General features: G+C 42.0%; 1 non-coding gene and 2 pseudogenes across 1 annotated transcript; all 3 read left to right on the top strand.

Annotated features, from left to right (window-relative positions):
- The first annotated feature begins 46 nt into the window (after window positions 1-46).
- Window positions 47-202, top strand: LOC149519510 (5.8S ribosomal RNA; annotated as a pseudogene).
- A 227-nt stretch (window positions 203-429) lies between these two features.
- On the top strand, window positions 430-3,785 carry LOC149519509 (25S ribosomal RNA). The gene has a single exon (XR_016341214.1). It is a non-coding gene; the product is annotated as a 25S ribosomal RNA (ribosomal RNA).
- Window positions 3,786-17,121: 13,336 nt separating this feature from the next.
- LOC149519508 (25S ribosomal RNA) lies at window positions 17,122-18,620 on the top strand (annotated as a pseudogene).
- The last annotated feature ends 1,347 nt before the right edge of the window (window positions 18,621-19,967 follow it).

Raw genomic sequence — 19,967 nt, 5'->3', positions numbered from 1 at the left:
GTGTGAGGGTGACACCATGACTCTTTCTATCATGAAAAACCAAAACGACTATTTGCAATAGATATCTTGGCTCTCTCATTAATGAAGAATGTAGTAAAATGCGATACTTGGTGTGAATTACAGAATCCCATGAATTATTGAATCTTTGAATGCAAGTCGCTCCGTATTCCATTAGGCTAAGGGCATGTCTACCTGGGTGCCATACATTGTTGCCCTTCTACCTCTTACCTATTGGGCATTTGGTTAAGGGGTAAACAATGACCTTCCATGATCTTGTCGATCATGGTTGGCCCAAAAGTGAGTCCTTGGCAATGATAACACCAACCATTAGTGGTAAAGCTCTCAATGTGCCTCATCTTCTGTGACATGCACTCATTGTTTATTTGGACCCCATCAGGCCCTTGTATCACTCGATCAATGCTTGCATCACCACCCCAGGTCAAGTGGGATTACCCACTATGTTTAAGCATATCAATAAATGGTGGAAAAGAAATTTACCAAGATTCACCTTGTAGTGGCAAGCAAACTAAAAAGAGCCTAGCTTGAGAATTGGGCACCCCTAGCATTCGAATTGTAGTATAGAGAAGCATCTTTAATGGCAGACCAAGCCTAAGTCCCTTGAAAGGGGGGCACCAAAAAAGGTAAGAGCCCTATTGTGCCTGGACCATGTCCCATAATGAGGTGTAGTTTGTGAGTCAAGTTGTTTGGGAATGTAACCCAAATCGAGTAGTAAATTCTATCTAAGGCTAAATACAGGTGAGTGACTGATAGCAAAAAGGTACCATAGAGGAAAAATGAAAAGGTCTTTGAAAAGAGATTCAAATAGTGCTTGAAATTGTTATGAGGGAAGTAAATGGGGGCTAGCTATGCACCTTGGTTAGACATAGAGTGACGACAGTCGGTTTATAGATTGGCTCGAAGCATGGACTGATGTGGGTCATGGTGGCGGCCTAAGCTTGGGCTTTTGATATGCCTATGGAGATGTCATTTTTGTAATTATGGAATGCAGCACAATTCATCTCAGTGTGCCTTGGCACTTACATGCTCTCGACATTGGCCTATAGGCTATTCATCCAGCTTATCTTGAAACATGAACCAAGGAGTTTGACATGTGTGCAAGTCAACAAGCTAAAAAACCCATAAGGTGCAAGGAAGCTAATTGGTGAGATCCCTCATGGGTGCACCACTGACTGACCTTGATCTTCTGAGAAGGGTTCGAGTGTAAGCATGCCTGTTGGGACTGAAAAGATGGTGAACTATGCTTGAGTAAGGTAAAGCTAGAGGAAACTCTGATGGAGGCCTATAGTGATATTAACATGCAAATCATTTGTTTGACTTGGGTTTAGGGGTGAAAGACTAATCGAACCATCTAGTAGCTAGTTCCCTCTGAAGTTTCCTTCAAGATAGCTGGAGCCCTTAGCAAGTTCTATTGGGTCAAGCTAATGATTAGAGGCATCAAGGGTGCAATGCCTTCAACCTACTCTCAAACTTTAAATAGGTAGGATGGTGAAGCTACTTCATTGAGCCGTGCCATAGAATTGAGAGCTCTAAGTGGACCATTTTTGGTAAGCAAAATTGGCAATAAAGGATGAACTGGAAGCTGAGTTATGGTGCCCAACTGTGTGATAACCTAGAACCCATAAAGGGTGATGGTCGATTAAGACAGTAGCATAAGGGTCATGAAAGTTGAAATCCTCTGAGTGTGTAACAACTTACCTATCAAGTCAACTAGCCTAAAAAATGGATGGCATTTAAATGTGTGACCTATACACAACTATCAGGGCAAGGGCAAGGGCAAAGGTCGGGCCCCAATAAGTAGAAAGGCATGGTGCTCGCTGTAAAACCTGGGGCATGAGCCCCGTGGAGTAGTCTCAGTGTAGATCTTGGTGGTAGTAGCAAATATTCAAATGAGAACATTGAATGCTAAAAAGGGGAAAAGTTCCATGTGAATTGCACTTGCACATGGGTTAGTCGATCCTAAGAGATGGGGAAAGCACATTTGACAGTGTGTCCAATGTGAGCTTTAAAAGGAAATCGAGTTAAAATTCCTGAACCAGGATGCATAAGCTGACGGCAATATTAGGTAGTCTAAAGGTGTTGAAAGGGGCCTTAGGAAGAGTTATCTTTTGTATCTATGGCCTACCCACCCTAGGAATGGCTCAACTTAAGGTAGGGTCCAGCAATCAAAAGAGCATCACATGTCACCCTTGAAAATCTAGAGGACCGAGTGCTCTCCATGCTCAGTCATATTCATAATTTCATCAATCTTTAAGGAGAATAGCCTCTAGTCAATGGAACAATGTAGGTAAGGGAAATCAGCAAAATGGATCCATAACCTCAAGAAAAGGATTGGCTTTAAGGGCCAGGCACGGGGTCCTAATCCCAAACTCATCGGCTGTCGATGCACTACTCGAGCTGCTCTCTTGGCAACAGTGTGTACTGATCAAGGATGGACTTGGAAAGGTTTCCTTGAGGGCTTTCCCTAGGCAATGAATAGTCGACTCAGAATTGATATGGATAAGGGGAATGTAACTATTTAATTAAAACAAAGCATTACAACGGTCGCTACGAATACTCATGCAATGTGATTTCTACCCAATGCTCTAAATGTCAAAGTGAAAAACTCAACCAAGTGAAGGTAAATGACAGGACTAACTATGACTTTCTTATGGTAGCCAAATGCCTCGTCATCTAATTAGTGAGCACATGAATGGATTAACACAATTCCCATTGTCCTTGTCTACTATCCAATGAAACCACAATCAAAGGAATGGGCTTGGTAGAATCAGTAGGGAAAGAAGACCCTATTTAGCTTGACTCTAGTCCAACCTTTTGGAATGAATTGAGAGGTGTAGGATAAGTGGAAGCCTTAAGTCAAAATTGAAATACCATAACTTTTAACATTATTTTACTTATTCCATGAATCGAAGGCAGGGCAAAACCCCTTCTATTTGGCCTAAGACTAACCTTGATCGATTGATTATAGTAAAAGACATTGTCAGGTGGGGAGTTTGGCTAGGGTAGCACATCTATTAAAAGATAATGCAGGTGTCCTAAGATGAGCTCAACGCGAATAGAAATCTCATATGGAACAAAAGGATAAAAACTCGTTTGATTTTGATTTCCAGTATGAATAAACTATGAAAGTGTGGCCTGTTAATCTCATAGACCTTCAGAATTTGAAGCTAGAGTTGTCAAAAAAGTTATTAGAAGGATAACTGGCTTATGGTAGACAAGTGTTCATAGTGATGTTGCTTTTTTATCCTTCAATGTTGGCTTTTCCTATCATTGTGAAGCAAAATTCACCAAGTGTTGGATTGTTCACCCACCAACAAGGAATGTGAGCTACGTTTACACCGTAATGAGATAGGTTAGTTTTACCATACTAATGGTAGTGTCACAATAATAATTCAACCTAATATGAGAAGAACTGTTGATTCACGCATTTGGTTGTCCCACTTAGTTGAAAAGCTAGTGGCATGAAGCTACCATTTGCTTGATTATGAATGAATGCCTCTACATTAGAATCTAGGTTAGAAGGGACACATGCATCTATCACCCAACTATCGACTAGTAGTAGGGGCCTATGCCTTGAAGGGCACATGTCATAGGTGTAGCACCCATAGCAAACAAGCCATACGAGCTTCCATAGAGCTTAATTCCCATTGAGTGGTGGGAAAAATCCTTTGCAGATGACTTAAATACACGGTAGGGTATTGTAAGTGGCAAAGTGGCCTTGTTGCCATGATCCACTGAGATTCAACCTTTTTGTTGCTTTGATTCACCCCTTCCCCCACCATAGCCACTGAAGTCCTCTCACTTCATTTTTATTTTCACCACACCTCACTAGGGTTGGGGATGAATGGTGTTCTCCATTGCAATTGATTTAGTCAGGTGATGATGTCCCCTCATTCAGCATACAAGTAAACAATAATTGAATGCTCTTGGTATTTGTTACAGTGATGGGCTCACTTTTGGTACAGGCACTTGCTCGAACTCCATCGACATATGCTAGCCCCAATGCAGGTTATTACTTCAAGGACTATCGATAGCATTTGGCCCTTGGTTGGTGCAGGCAATCACATCCAACACCATCTATAGATGCTGGCCCCTAGGTGTGAGATGTTACCTTAGACACCAAAGCTAGATGCTGGCACTTGCCTCGACCATCATTGATATAAGTGGGCCTTTGTTATGGGTTGTTGCCTTAAACACCTCTTTGGTAAATGCTGAAACTTGGTGTAGCATGTACACCATAAACCTCCCACCCAAGGCACTTATTTGCCCTTCGATTACCATTGACACTAAATGATGCTTGGTGAATGGGTTATAGGCTCCAATCCCCATTTGCCTAAGTCAGCCTACAAAACTCAAGTACTCAGCATAATTCTAGCCTGTCAAAGATTGTGTTGCTATGTTAGGCCTTCTAGAAGCCTTCAAATATGATCCTCTTAGGACTGTGTTCAAGTGGGTCCACATCTAGGTATGACCATGCACCCCTACCTTAGCCTGACCATGCACTCACATCTCAGTCATCAATGCCTATTCTTGGTTTTGACCATGTGCCTAGGCATCACTCATCCATGCCCGCACCTGGGCATGGCTTAATTTTGCCAATTTTAAACACTGTGTGTGAGCCTTTGGAGTCTTGATCACTGCTCATACCACTATTCTATGCTAGTTCCTCATGACTTAGGCCTCCTATAGGCCTTAAGGCTTGGTCCCCCTAATTGTTGTACCTTGTCTCGCTAGAACTCAAACTGTTCCTTAACTTGGAGAGAACTCTTGGGCTGGGACCAACTTGTTGATCGTGACACATGCACATAACTCAACCATCATCGACAAATGTTGACCTTTGTGTAGGTAGTTCCCCCAAACACCATTGCAACATGCTGGGCCATGCACTATGCAATGGTATCCTGTGCCCGAGCCATGCACCATGTGCACCATTACCAGGTAGTAGGTAGGGTCAAGCACATCTTCATATTTCTACTATCCTAATGGCATTTTTATGGCTTGTAAATAAATATAGGCACTCACCAGTGCCCACACCAAGGCCAAGCTCAATTTTGCTGAACATTAACACCATACCTGAGCCTCCAGAGTCTTGATCACTACCCATACCACTGTTTTGGGTTGGTTCCCTATGACTTGTGCCTCCTATAGGCCTCAAGGCTTGGTCCCCCTAATTGTTGACACCTATCCCGCTAGAACTAGAACTGCTCCATGACTTAGAAAAAATCCTTAGGCTTAGACCAGCTTGTAGATCGTGACACATGCACAGGTCTCGACCACCATTGGTACATGTTGGCCATTGGTCTCGACACATGTTTTGACCACCATCAGCACATGTTGGGCTGTGTACCATGTGCGAGTATCCTGGACCCAAGCCATGTACCTTTCATACCATGATCAAGCAGTAGCTAGGTTCAAGAACATCTTCATATTTCTACTATGACAATGCCATTTTTATGGCTTGTAAATTCATATAAGCACTCATCAGTAACCACATTTAGGCCTAGCTCAATTTTGCCAAACATGAACACTGTGCCTAAGCCTATAGAGTCTTGAACACTACCCATACCATTGTTCTACGCTAGTTCCTTGTGACTTAGGCCTCATTAAGCCTCAAGGCCTGGTCTTCATGTCTATTAGACCCTGTCCCATAAGAATAAGGATTGCTCCTCTACTCAAAAAGAACCCTTGGACCTAGACTACCTTGTAGACCATGACACGTGCACATGACTCAACCACCACCGGATAAGTTTGCCCTTGGTTTTAGTAAATGCTTTGACCACCATTGGCACATGCTAGCCTTTTGTGTGGAAAATTTTCTTGAGCACCAATAACGCAGGCTACATTATACACTACATGTAGGTATCTTGGGCTTGGGCCATGCAACAAGTGCACCATGATCGGGTAGTAGGTGGGTTTAGAAGCATCTTCATATTTTTGTCATGCCAATGTCATTTTTATTGCTTGTAAATTCATATAAGCTCTCACCAACATTCACACCTAGGCCTGGCTCAATTCTGCTAAACATGAACACCATGCCTGAGCCTCTGGAGTCTTGATCACTACCCATACCACTATTCTAGGTTAGTTCCCTATGACTTGGGCCTTTAGTAGGCCTCAAGGCCTGTTGGACCCTATGTTGATAGAAATTGAACTACTCCTTGACTTGGAGAAAATCCCTAGGCCTGGACTAGCTTGTGAACTGTGACACATGCACATGCCTTGACCACTATTAGGACATGTTGGCCCTTGGTCTCGGCACATGCTTTGACCATGTACACCACGTGTTGGTGTCTTGGGCCTAGACTATGCACTATGTGCACCACGACTAGGTGGTAGGTGGGTTCAGGCACATCTTTATATTTCTACCGTACCAATAACATTTTTATGGCCTGTAAACTCATATCAACACTCAACAATGCCCACACCTAGGCTTGGCTCAATTCTGCCAAATAAGAATGCCATGTATGAGCCTCTAGAGTCTTAATCACTACCCATACCATTATTTTGGGCCAGTTCACTGCAACTTGCACCTCTTGTAGGCCTTAAGACTTGGTCCTCTAGCTACCGAACCTTGTCCCACTAAAACTAGAACTGTTCAACTTGAAGATAACCTTTAGGCTAGACCAGTTTGCAAACTATGACACATGTGCATGCCTCGACCACTACTAGGACATGTTCACCCTTGGTCTTAGCACATGCTTTGACCACCATTAGCACATGCAGGGCTATGCACCACATGCAGGTATCCTAGGCTTGAGCCATGCACCATGCACACCATAATTGAGCAATAGGTGGGTTCATGCACATCTTCATATTTCTACCATGCTAATGCCATTTTTATGGCTTGTAAATTCATATAAGCACTTATTAATGCCTAAATCTGGGACTGGTTTAATTTGACTAAACATGAACACTGTGCTTAAGCCTCTAGAGTCTTGATCACTGCCCATACCACTATTCTCAACTAGCTCTTTGTGACCTAGGCCTCAAGGCCTTGTCTCTCGGGCTATTGGACCCTATCCTACTAGAACTAGAACTGCTCCTCAGCTTGAAAAGAACCCTTAGGCTTGGACCATCTTATGGATTGTGACACATGCACATGCCTCGACTACCATTAGGACATGTTAGCTTTGGTCTTAGCATATGCTTCGATCACCATTGGCACATGCTGACCCTTTGTGCCGGTAGTCCCCTCAAACACCATCAACATATGCTAGGCTATGCACCATGCATGGGTATCTTGGGCCTAGGTTGTGAACCATACACACTATGGTTGTGCAACAGGTGGTTTAGGCACATTTTCATATTTTTGCCATGCCAATGCTATTTTTATTGCTTGTAAACTCATATAAGCATCACCAGTGCCCGCACCTGGGCTTGGCTCAATTTTGTCAAACATGAATACTATGCCTGAGCTTTTGGAGTCTTGATCATAGCCCATAGCCTCATTTTGGGTTAATTCTTCATGACCTAGGCCTCTAGTAGGCCTTAAGGCCTAGTCTTCTTGGCTGTCAGACCTTATCCCACTAGAATTAGAGCTATTTCTCAACTCAAAAAGAACCCTCAAGCCTAGACCAGCTTGCAAACCATGACACATGCACATTCCTTCACCACTATTGGCACCTAATGACCCTCAGTGCATGCACATGCCTCAACCACCATCAAGACATGTTGGCCCTTGGTCTCGGCCTATGTGTCAACCACCATTGGCACATGTTGGCCCTTTATGCGAGCAATTCCCACAAACACGATCAACACATATTAGGTTGCATGGTACATGCAGGTATCCTCGGCTCAAGTCACACACCATGTGCACCATGATCGATCAGTAGGTGCGTTCAGGTACATATTCATATTTCTACCAAGCTAATGCCATTTTTTATCTTGTAAATTCATATAAGCACTAACCAATGCTTGTACTTAGGCCTGGCCAAATTTTCCCATACCTTAACATCGTGCCTAAGCCTTTGGAGTCTTGATCAATCCTTATACCACTATTTTGGGCTAGTTCCCAATGACCTGGGCCTTTAGTATACCACAAGGCCTAGTCCCCCTGGCTGTCAAACCCTATCCCACTAGAATTGGAACTGCTTCTTGACCTAGAGAGAACCTTTAGGCCTAGACCAGTTTGCAAACCATGACATATACGCATTCCTCGACCACCATTGGCACCCAATGACCCTCATTGCATGCACAACTATCATCGGGACATGTCGGCCCTTGGTCTCGACCCACATGTCAACCATCATTGGCCACGTTGGCCCTTGATGGGGGTTGTTACCTTGACACTATTGCCAAATGTTGGCACTTAGTGCGACTTAGGTACCTACCCCTTGCACCACTCTTTTATCCCTCCTAAGGCACTTGTTTGCCCTTAGAGTGCCATAGACACAAAATGATGCTTGGTGCATGTGTGGGAGGCTCGATCTTATGCCAAACTTCATGTGGCCTTAGACAGGGAATTAACTTTGTGTGCCTGAGTTAGCCTATGAAACTAAAGTGCTCAGCATAATTCTAGCTTATCAAAGATTGTGCTACAATATTAGGCCTTCTAAAAGCCCTAAATCTAATTTGCCTAAGACTATGTTTAGGCATGCTTGCACCTAGGTCTGACCTGCACCCATACCTTGATCATCAGTGCCCTTACCTGGGTCTAACTGTGTGCCCACACATCATTTACCAACACTCGCACTTAGGTTTGACTCAATTTTGCCAAACTTGAATACCATGCCTGAACCTCTGGAGCTTTGATCATTGCCTATACCATTATTCTATGCTAGTTTCCTATGACCTAAGCCTCTAATATACCTCAAGGCTTGGTCCTCCTGGCTGTCAAACCCTATTGCACTAGAACTGGAATTACTCTTTGACTCAGAAAGAACCTTTGGCTTGGATAACTTGTAGACTGTGGCACAAGAACATGCTTTGACCACCATCAGTGCATGCGTTACACCCTACATAAGCACTATTTAGACCAAGGCCCCAGCACCGGTGCGTGAAGGCCAGACCAGCGCTCAAGCACCAGTCCATGAGAGTAAGTTCCTACGAGAGTTACCTAATGCTGAGCTTGAGGACCATTTAAGGGAAGCTTTTTGAAAGCCCAAAAAAGATGGTGCGGGCACTATAGGTGTAAAGGCTCTAGATAAGCTTAGACATAGGTCAGGGATATGGGTGCAAAACCTTTTAGAAGAGCTAGATACAAAATTTGGTATGGTTACTATAGCACCAAGTAGGGAAGCTTTTGGAAGGTCTAAGGCATAGGCACTCTACGAGAGAGCTTAGAACCTTCTAGACCTGGTGTGCCACAAAATGTTTAGAGCTAGCTCCTTTTTAAAAATTCCCTAACCGACCTTGTTTGTGTCTAGAGGCCTTGGAACCCTTTAAAATGTATATAAGATTCACACACTTGGCTCTTTAGTGATCACATAGGCCATTGGGGATCAAGTATAAATAGAGGTGGCCCTTTCCCTATAGAACCAACTCATGAGCTAGTGAACTTGTGAACCAAAAAAGCTTTTCAAGCACATTTGTACATAAGCCACATTGTTACAGTGATAGAAAGGTTCTTGGGTTCTTTCACTAGTGCCTTCTTAGTGTGCCATGGTGTTTGATTGTCTTTAGGGTCCAACTAGTCCTTGGTGAATGGCACACTCTCTTAACCTGATTAAAGGTTAACTTAGGCATACGTGGATGGTAGTTTTTGCCTAAGGCCACATGGTTACAAGGCTTAAGATCAAAGCCTATGACAATTGGTATTAGAGCACAGTTTGGTTTGTGATCTTGATCTAAGACAATGTCTACTTCCAAGATAAGGCACCAACATGCTAAGGGGCAAAAAGCTCATAAGACACACACTATTAGGAAAGGCATGAAAGGTACTAGTAGGGACATGATCCCAGCCTCTAATGCTTAATTAGCCAAGGTGGAGTTAGTCGTGGTTGAAATACAAGACAAGCACAAAGACCAAATGGAGGAATTAGTCTTATCTAGAAAGGAGATCATGGAAGAGTTAAGTCAAACTCTTTTTAAAGAGATTAAAAGCCTCACCCATAAGAACTCTACCCTAGAGGCCCTAGTCAAGGCCATGAGGAAGGAGATGGAGTAGCTCAAGAAGAGGCTCTCCACATGTGAGGTAGCCATAACGGAGGCATACTCATAATAACTCTTAGGACTAGGGTGAAAGTTCCTAAGTCAAACAAGTTTAAGGGCATATGGTTTGCAAAGGACATAGATAACATTTTATAGGGCATGAAGTAGTATTTGCATGCAATGGGCATCAAGGAAGATGCTACTAAGGTAACCACTACCTCTATGTATCTTGTAGATATCACATTTCTATAGTGGTGTCATTGGTCCAAGGAGGCCAAGCATAGGGTTGCTACCATTTAAACATGGGAAGAGCACCAAAAGGAGTTTAAGCAATAGTTTTACCCATAATAGGCTATGGAGAAGGCATGTACCAAGCTATAGTGGCTTACCCAATGTGGAAAAGTGTGGGACTATGTTTGAGAGTTTTCAAAACTTATGCCCCAATTTCCCAACCATGGGGAGGATAAGGCCCTTTTCACATTTATGGATTGGCTCAAGCCATGGGCTAAGTAAGAGCTAAGGAAGATGGGTGTCCAAGACCTTGCCTAAGCCATGACAGCCATCGAATCTTTCATGAAATTCAAGAAAGAGGACAAGTCTAAGTTTTCCATGCCCAAGGGCAAAGGCAAAGGCAAAGGTGAGTGAGACAAGAAGAAAGATAAATAACCAATGACCAAGGATGGACCCATGACCTATTTTCTTTGTGATGGTCAATACTGAACCAAAGACTATCCTAATAGAGCCAAACTCGTGGCCATTGTCAAGGGGTATGAGGAGCAACTCAAGAATGAGGGACTGAAGCTCGGTTTGATCATGCTAAGTTCTATCTTGGCAAATAAGAGGCACAAGAGAAAAAGGCTCATGTTCACCAAAATATCAGTTATGGGTAAGCGCTTGAATGCCCTAGTAGACACAGGTGCATCTAATCTCTTCATGTTTGAAAAAGTGGCAAAAAAACTGGGGCTTAAGGTTAATAAAAGAGCTAGATGGATTAAGACCATTAACTTCAAAGAGGTTTTGATCGTGGGTTGGCACAAGGAGTCACGTTACAACTTGGTGCATGGAAAAATAAGGAATCCATGAAGGTAAACCCTCTTGATGACTCTGATTTTATTATTGATTTAGATTTCCTTGACAGGATCAATACACTCCTTGTTCCCTTCGCCAACTACATTTGCATCTTTGACCATCGATGCCAATGCATTATCTTAGTGAAATTAGAGCAAGGGACTAGAACCAAGGTACTATCACCCATCTAGCTTGCCAAGGGTATGTGAAAAGACAACATCGCCTTAGAGGTGCTAAAAGTGTTTAAGTCATTCAAGGATGTAATACCTATAGAACTGCCAAGAGTCTACCACCTAAGTGAGAGGTAGACCACAAGATCAAGCTAGTTCTTGATGCCAAGCTACTAGCCTAAGCCCTATATTGGATGTCACCTTCAGAGCTAGAAGAGCTAAAAAAATAACTCAAAGAGCTTCTAGATGCAAGGTTCATCAAGCCCTTTAAAGCTTCATATGGTGTACTAATCCTATTTTAGTAGAAACACATGGGTCTTTATGAATGTGCATCAACTACCGGGTGCTTAACAAGCTTACAATGAAAAACAAGTATGCCATTCCCTTCATTGCTGACTTATTTAACTAGCTAGAAGAAGCATAATGGTTCATCAAGCTAGATCTAAAATTAGGATACTATCAAGTAAGGATAGTCAAAGTTAATGAATAGAAGACACAAATATAAGTTCCTAGTCATGCCTTTTCAATTTGATAAATGCACCCATGACATTCTACATGCTGATGAACAAGGTACTACAACCTTTCCTTGACTAATTTATTGTTGTATACCTTGATTATATTGTTATCTATAGCTGAACACTCGAAGAGCATGTGGATCACTTGTGGTAGGTGTTCCAAGTACAAATAAACTATATGTAAAGAAGGAAAATGTACATTCGCCTAGTATGAGGTCTCATTTTTAGGCCATATTATGGAAAATGGCTGGATTTGGATGAATGTTGACAAAGTCCATGCAATCCAATGGTGGAAGTTGCCAACCAAGATCATAGAGTTACAGTCATTCCTTGGTCCAACAAGTTGCTATCAATACTTCATAAAGGTGTATTAATCCATTACAGCACCCTTGACTGACATACACAAGAAAGGACAAGTTTAGGAATAGAGTCTCGAAAGCCAAGAGGCCTTCGATCACTTAAAGTAAGCTACCACACCAAGCCATATAAGGTACACACTAATGCATCCAACTTTGTTATTGGAGGTGTGTTGATGTAAGACCGGCACACAATTGCCTTCAAGAGTAGAATACTCAATGAAACTAAACATTAATATATGGTCTAAAAGAAAGAGACGATTATCATGGTGCATCGTTTGTGCACATGGAGGCATTACTTGTTAGGAAGTAAGTTCATGGTGATAACCTACAATATGGTGACCAACTGCTTCTAAAATAAAAAAAAGCTTGCTCTCAAACAAGCACGTTTACAAGACTTCCTAGCTGAGTTTGATTTTACCATGAGTACAAGCCAGGAAAGGCCAATGTCATGGCTGATGCACTTAGCTAGAAGGTTGAACTAGTAGCAATCAATAGGCCAGATGGTTTTTTGGTGGCATATATCAAAGAGGGGTTGACCGAAGACCCCACAGCCTAAACCTTGATCGAGTACATGAAGCAAGTGAAGACTAGATAATTTTAGCTTGAAGGTGATCTACTCTACACCATGAGAAACTAACTTTTTTTCCCATAATTCAACAAGCTATGAAAAGAAGTCTTAAAAGAGTGTCATGACTCATGATGAATAGGCCATCCAGGTGTGCTCTGCACCTTAGCCCTTGTTGAAGATCGATACTATTGACCTAGGATAAAGGATGATGTGGAGGCATATGTCAGAACTTGTCTTATGTGCCAAGAAGACAAGATATGACAAAAGTCCCCCACCAACCTCTTAGAACCACTATTGGTTCTTAAGCACCCATGGGAAAATGTCTTCGTAGACTTCATTATTGGACTACCTAAGCTAGATTTGCGTGGTAGCATCTTTCTAGTGGTGGATTGGTTCTCCAAGAATGGAACCTTCATTCTAACAACTAAAGAGTGCCCAGTGGAGGAAGTAACCCTATTGTTCTTTAAGAACCTAGTCAACTATTGGGTGTTCCTCAATCCATCATTAGTGATCGAGATGGTCAATTTATAGGCCAGTTCTAAAGTGAATTGGTCAGGCTCCTAGGGTCAGACTTGAGGTTTTCCACCATTGTGCACCCTCAAATGGATGGGCAAATTGAGAAGGTTAATGCCTTATTAGAAGTGTACCTCTAGCACTATGTTAATACCTCCCAACGAGACTGGCCTAACCTGTTGGATATAGCTCAATTCTCATACAATTTTTAGTGAAACGAGGCTACGAATCAAAGTCCTTTTGAGATTATGATAAAATAATAGCCATGTACATCTAGTGCTATTGCCTCAGGGTACATAAGATCGAACCCAACCACTTACAAATTTGGTAAGGCATGGCAAGAATAAGTGGATTAAGCCTAAGTGTATCTAGATAAGGTAGCAAAGTGATTAAAGAAGTGGGATGATCGAAAGTGATGGGACATGTAGTATCAAGTAATGGACTTGGAACTACTCAAGCTACACTTGGTGCTATGGTATCTAGGGATGTAGAAGAGGCTTACTTATAAGTACAAAGGTCCTTCCAAAGTTCTAAAGTGAATAGGCAAGGATGCAAACAAGCTTGAGCTTCCTCCGAGGCTTATGGTACATTTAGGGTTTGATGTAAGTATGCTTAAGCCCAAGCACAATGACTTGGATAATCCTTCTTAAAGCTAATCAAAGAGAGCACCAGTAGGCATTAAAGCCCCGTATGATTGAAAGGTTGAGCATAACTTAGCCAATTGTGAAGCAACACATGCCTAAGCATTAGTACTTAGTACAATGGAGAGGCCAGTTGGATAGTGAGATAAGTTAGGAGCTAGCTAAGGCATTGTGGTAGTTCTAAGATCAGATTGACAAGTTTCATGAAGAAGACATGATGAAAGCATTAACAGAATAGATAAAAGAGAATGTCACACCCTGCATCAGCACTATCAGGACCAAGGTTTGAGCATCAATGTGTAGAGGCTAAACCATTGATGAAGCACCAATCTATAAGAATAAGTCTGCATGTGAATTACTTGTTATTAAGCCTAAGGACCATTTAGGAGAAGCTTCTAAAAAGCCCCAGAAAGATGGTGTAGGCACTATAGGTACAAAGGCTCTAAATAAGCCTAGACACAGGTTAGATGCATGGGTGCAAAACCTTCTAGAATAGCCAAATATGAAAATAGGTATCATTACTTTAGCACCAAGTAGGGAAGCTTTTGGAAGGCTTGAGGCATAGGCACTTTGCAAGAGAGCTTGGAACCTTCTAAACCTAGTGCACCACAGAGTGTCTAAAACCAACTCCTTTCTAGAAAATTCCTAATCGATCTTACATGTGTCTAAAGGCCTTGGAACCCTCTAAAATGTATATAAAAGTCACAAACTTGGCTCTTTAGTGACCACATAGGCAATGGGGGTTCAAGTATAGATAGGGGTACCCCTACCCCATAGGACCAACTCATGAGCTAGTGAACTTATGAACCAATAAAGCTCTTCAAGCACATTTATACATATGCCACATTATTCAAGCAATAGAAAGGATCTTATATTCTTTCACCAGTGCCTTTTTAGTGTGCTATAGTGTTTAATTATCTTTAGGGTCTGACTAGTCCTTGGTGAAAGACACACTCACTCAGCCTGGTTAAAGGTTGACTTAGGCATATATGGATGGTAGTTTCCCGCCTAAGGCCACATGATTGCAAGGCTTAAGACTGAAGCTTGTGATACATGCAAATGCCTCAACCACCATCAAGACTTGTTTGCCTTTTGTCTTGGCACATGTTTCAACCACCATCAGCATATGCTAGCCCTTGTGTGGGTAGTTCCCTTAAACACCATTAACAAATGCTGAGCCACACACCATGCACATCTTGATCGGGTAGTAGGTAGGTTCAGGCACATCTTCATATTTTTACCCCAAGCTAATGCCATTTTTATGGCTTGTAAATTCATATAAAGGTCCCCTAAGCCTTTATGTGAAGTTTCATTGCAAGATGACTCATTTTTTATTTTTCATAATCTTTAAAATATTTTATGATTCAAGATTTTTTGAAATTTGTTTAAATGGAGTTTTTGCTCCAAATTTGGTATACGTGATCCTTGTATTTTTGTTGGCATCCATAAAAAAATTCAACTAAAAAATTAAAGTGTAGAAGATTTTGTGGCCATTTGAAAAAAAAGTGTACCTATTTTAAACACTTGAATGGCTACTGGCTGCAAACCTCTAAAAGCTCTTATGCTTTAAAGGGGAGTGAGTTGTTGAGGTTCCTTGGGGTATAAGGGGCCAATATAAAGGCCAAGGGCCAGTAGCTATTGCACATCTTATGCACACACCCCTCGACCCCCCACACTAAATCATCAAAACCCCTAATGCCATTAGTTAGGTTCTCCAGTGATGCTTTGGTGATGGTGCCCTAAGCCAAAAAATATAGCACTAGCACATGCTCAAGCCCAACATATGCATCGTGGCCCATAATCAAACTTCAACCAAGGCCTCGACCATCAATGGCATATGTTAGTGCATGGTGTGGGCACATGCTAGTGCATTGTGTAGGCACATGCCTCTGCCATCATTGGCACGTGCTGGCGTATGGTTCAGGCACATGTTTCGACCATCATTGGCATAAGTTAGTCTTTGGTATAGGCACTTACCTCAACCACTATCGGCATAAGCTAGCCTTTGGTATGGGCATATGCCTCAATAACCATTGACACATGCTGGCCCTTGGTGTAGGCATCTATCTCATTCAACATCAATAAAAGATGGCCTTTGGTGCAAGCAGTTACCTCGAACACTATTGGGATATGCTAGCCCTTTCTATGAGCACTTGTCTCAAATACCATTAGCACATGCTTGGCCTTAGTGTGGGCATATGCCTCGACCACTATTGACACCTATGAATTCTTAGTGTAGGATATGACTATTTGAAAATAGTGTCCCTATTTTAGACACGTTAATGTTTACTACTACTATATATGTAAAATCTTTCATGCTCTTCAAGGGATGGTTGTTCAAGTCCCCTTCTCCTCTCTATAAGGGTAGTAGGTGTACGTGATAGGCCTATCATTATGTATTTCCATGGAAACATCCCTATAGAAAAATCTACGTTGTGTATGCCTTTTGGTTATGCTGTATGGTGACTTGTTGCTTCAGTGACCTATAGGCACCCATGGCCTTGATAAGCTAGCATGCACACAAAAATGTGTCTTAGCTATACTGAGCTCAAGCCTTTGCCTATGGCTGATGCTACCCCAAAACCTGGAGGAAGTCCCTGAATAGGGTAGTAGCTCCCTAGGGTGGTGCAAACAAAAGCTATGGTCATAGGCTAGGTCTTGCCAAGTGTCTCAGGTATTTGGCTGTCTCATAGTCCTTTCCAACCACTAAAGGGGAGTGAGTTAGGTGAACTGACCATTAGTGCAAATCTTGGTGGTAGTAGTAATTATTCAAATGAAATCTTTAAAGGTTGAAAGAGGGAAAGGTTTCATGTAAATAACACTTGCACATGGGTTAGTCGATCCTAAGAGACAGGGGAAGCCTGTTCGATAGTGTGTCTAGCATAAGCTTCAAAAAGTAATCAGGTGAAAATTCCTAAACCAAGATGCGATGACTAACAGTAAGATTAGGGAGTCTGAGACATTGGGGGGCTTTAGAAAGAGTTATCTTTTCTATTTAACAACCTCCCTAACCTAAAAATGGCTTAATTAGAGGTAGGGTCTAGTGGCTAGAAGAGCATTGTATGTCACATGGTGTCCAGTATGCCTCTGATGGCCTTTAAAATTCTAGAGGATCAAGTGTTGTCCATGCTCATCGTATTCATAACCACATATGGTCTCCAAGGTGAATAGCCTCTAGTTGATGGAACAATATAGGTAAGGGATGTTAGCAAAATGGATCCATAACCTTGACAAAAGGATTGGCTTTGAGGGTTAGGCACAGGGGTCCTAGTCTCAAACTTGTCGATTGTCTGTGCATTGCTTAAGCCACTCCCACAGTGAGAGTGAATCAGCACATGCTAGCCTAAGGATAAACTAGGAACGGCTCCTTTGGGCGCTTTCCTCAGGTAATGAACAATTAACTTAACATTGGTATGGATAAGGGGAATCTAACTATTTAATAAAACAAATTATAGTGATGGTCTTTGTAGATACTCATGCAATGTGATTTTTGTCCAGTGCACTAAATGTTAAAGTGAAAAGATTCAACAAAGCATAGGTAAATAGTAGGAGTAACTATGACTCTCTGAAGGTAGCCAAATGCCTTATCATCTTACTAACATGCATGACTAGATTAATAAGATTCCCACTGTCCCTATCTACTATCTAGTGAAGCCATAGCCAAGGGAATGGGCTCAACAAAATCAATAAGGAAAGAAGACCCAGATTAGCTTAACTATAGTTTGACTTTGTGAAATGACTTTAGAGATGTAGGATGATAGGAACCATCAGGCAAAATTGAAATACCATTACTTTTAATGCTATTTTACTTATTCCATGAATTAGAGGTAGGGCAAGATCCCTTTTTTTGGCCCAAAGCTAGCCTCAATCGATCAATCTGGGTGGAAACATTGTCTAGTGGAGAGTTTGGCTATGGTAGCCCATCGGTTAAAAGATAACACAGGTGTCCAAAAATGATCTCAATGAGAACAAAAATATCATGCCATACAAAAGGGTAAAAGCTCGTTTGATTTTAAGTTCTAGTATGAATACAAAACCATGAAAGCATGGCCTATCAATCCTTTAGACCTTTAAAATTTGAAGCTAGAGAAGTCAGAAAAGTTACCATAAGATAACTGGCTTGTGGCAACCAAGCATTCATAGTGACATTGCTTTTTGATCCTTCAATGTTGGCTCTTTCTATCATTCTAAAGCAGAATTCACCAAGTGTTGGATTGTTCACCCACCAATAGGGATTGTGAGTTAGTTTTACACCATCATGAGATAGGTTAGTCTTACACTACTGATGGTAGCATCATAATAGTAATTCAACCTAGTACGAGAAGAATCATTGATTTGCACAATTGGTCAACATGCTTGGTTGAAAAGCTAGCGACATGAAGCTACCATGTGCTAGATTATGACTGAACACCTTTAAGTCATAATTCAAGCTAAAAGTGATGCACACATCCATCACCTTGTTGTCAACCCATAGTAAAGGCCTATGGCCCCCAAAGGCATGTGTCATAGGTGTAGCTCTTATGGTGGACAAGTTACATAGGCATCTTTGGAGCTCAATTCCCATTGAGTGGTGGGTAGATCCTTTATAAATGACTTAAATATGTGACGGGGTATTGTAACTGGGAGAGTGGCCTTGCTACCATGATCTACTGAGATTTAGCCTTTTGTCACTTCAATTCATCTCTCCTTTCATAGCCACCAAAGTCTCTTCACTTCATTTTTTTACCCCATACCCCTCTAAGGTTGGGGAGAAATAGTTTTCTCTATTGCAATTGATTCAATCGATTGATGACATCCCTCCCTCAATCAGTCAAATAAACAACAACTAAATACCTTTAGTATTTGTTACAAGGATAGGCCTACCCTTGGTATGGGCACTTACAATAAACTCCATTAGCACACATTGGCCCCTAGTATAGGTTGTTGCATCAACCATCACCAACAGCATATAGGCCTTGGTTGGTGTAGCAATTGCATCCAACATCATCTACAAATGCTGGCCTATTGTTACCTCAGACACCATTAGCAAATGTTGGCCCCTTGGTATAGGATGTTGCCTTGGATGCCATTACTTGATGTTGGCATTGGGTGAGGACACTTGCCTAGACCACCATCAGTACAAGTAGGCCATTGGTGTAGGTTGTTGCCTTAAACACCTATTTGGTAGATGCTAGTGTCACAGTTCATGCACAAGTCCTAATCAAGTAGGTTGAGAGACGTAGGTTGTTAGAGTTGGTGCAGGTGAAGCATTAGGAAAGATTGAGACCAAGGTCCTAAATGCACATACGAGGCCTAAGTGTGCAGACTAGGGCCTAGGCTAAGGTGTGAGAGCATGGCGAAGTTAGCAACCTAGTGCCGAGAATGAAAACTACTCATTGGAAAGCTTTAAAACACCCTAAAAGAATGGCGTAGGTAAATAGACATAGAAGGCTCAAGATTCCCCTAGAGATAGGCTAGGAGTGTGAGTGTAAAAGAGTCTAGAGAAGCCCGGAGACTAGCTAGGTGCCCAGGCACTAAAGGTTCCAAAAGGGCCTAGTATAAGAATAGTAATAGGCGTTATAGCTCTCAAAGTCTCTAGAAGGCCCTAATTGCTTATAGAACAGTGACTAGATGAGGAAAGTTTTAGAACTTGCTAGGTGTGGGCACTTAACGAGAGTGCTTAAACTCTTTCAGACTTGACATTTAGTGGGGAGCTTAGAACAGGTTGGACTCTACAAAGGCCTTAGCTGACCTAAGAAGTGTCTAGGGCATGGAAAGGGCTAGAAGGCTTATGAGGGCCACTCACTTAGATCAGTAAGGGCCATATATGTTTGGGAGGCTCAAGTATTAATAAAGGCCCTCCCTTTCATTAGTGAAATGTTAAAAGCTACACAATAAGAATAGCCAAGTCATAGACTTTGGCATTGAGCAGTTGTATATAGCATTAAGTAAATAGAAGTTACAATTGCTTTAACTTTCTTTCTTAGCTTTGTCCCAAACTCTTAAGGAGCCAATAGAGTCCACGGCAAAAGGGCTCAGCACAAAGT

The sequence above is a fragment of the Durio zibethinus genome, chromosome 3 (genome assembly GCF_047325235.1).
Source record: "Durio zibethinus cultivar Kanyao isolate XHJ-2024 chromosome 3, ASM4732523v1, whole genome shotgun sequence".
NCBI lineage: Eukaryota > Viridiplantae > Streptophyta > Magnoliopsida > Malvales > Malvaceae > Durio > Durio zibethinus.
This window is presented reverse-complemented; position numbering and strand designations above follow the sequence as displayed.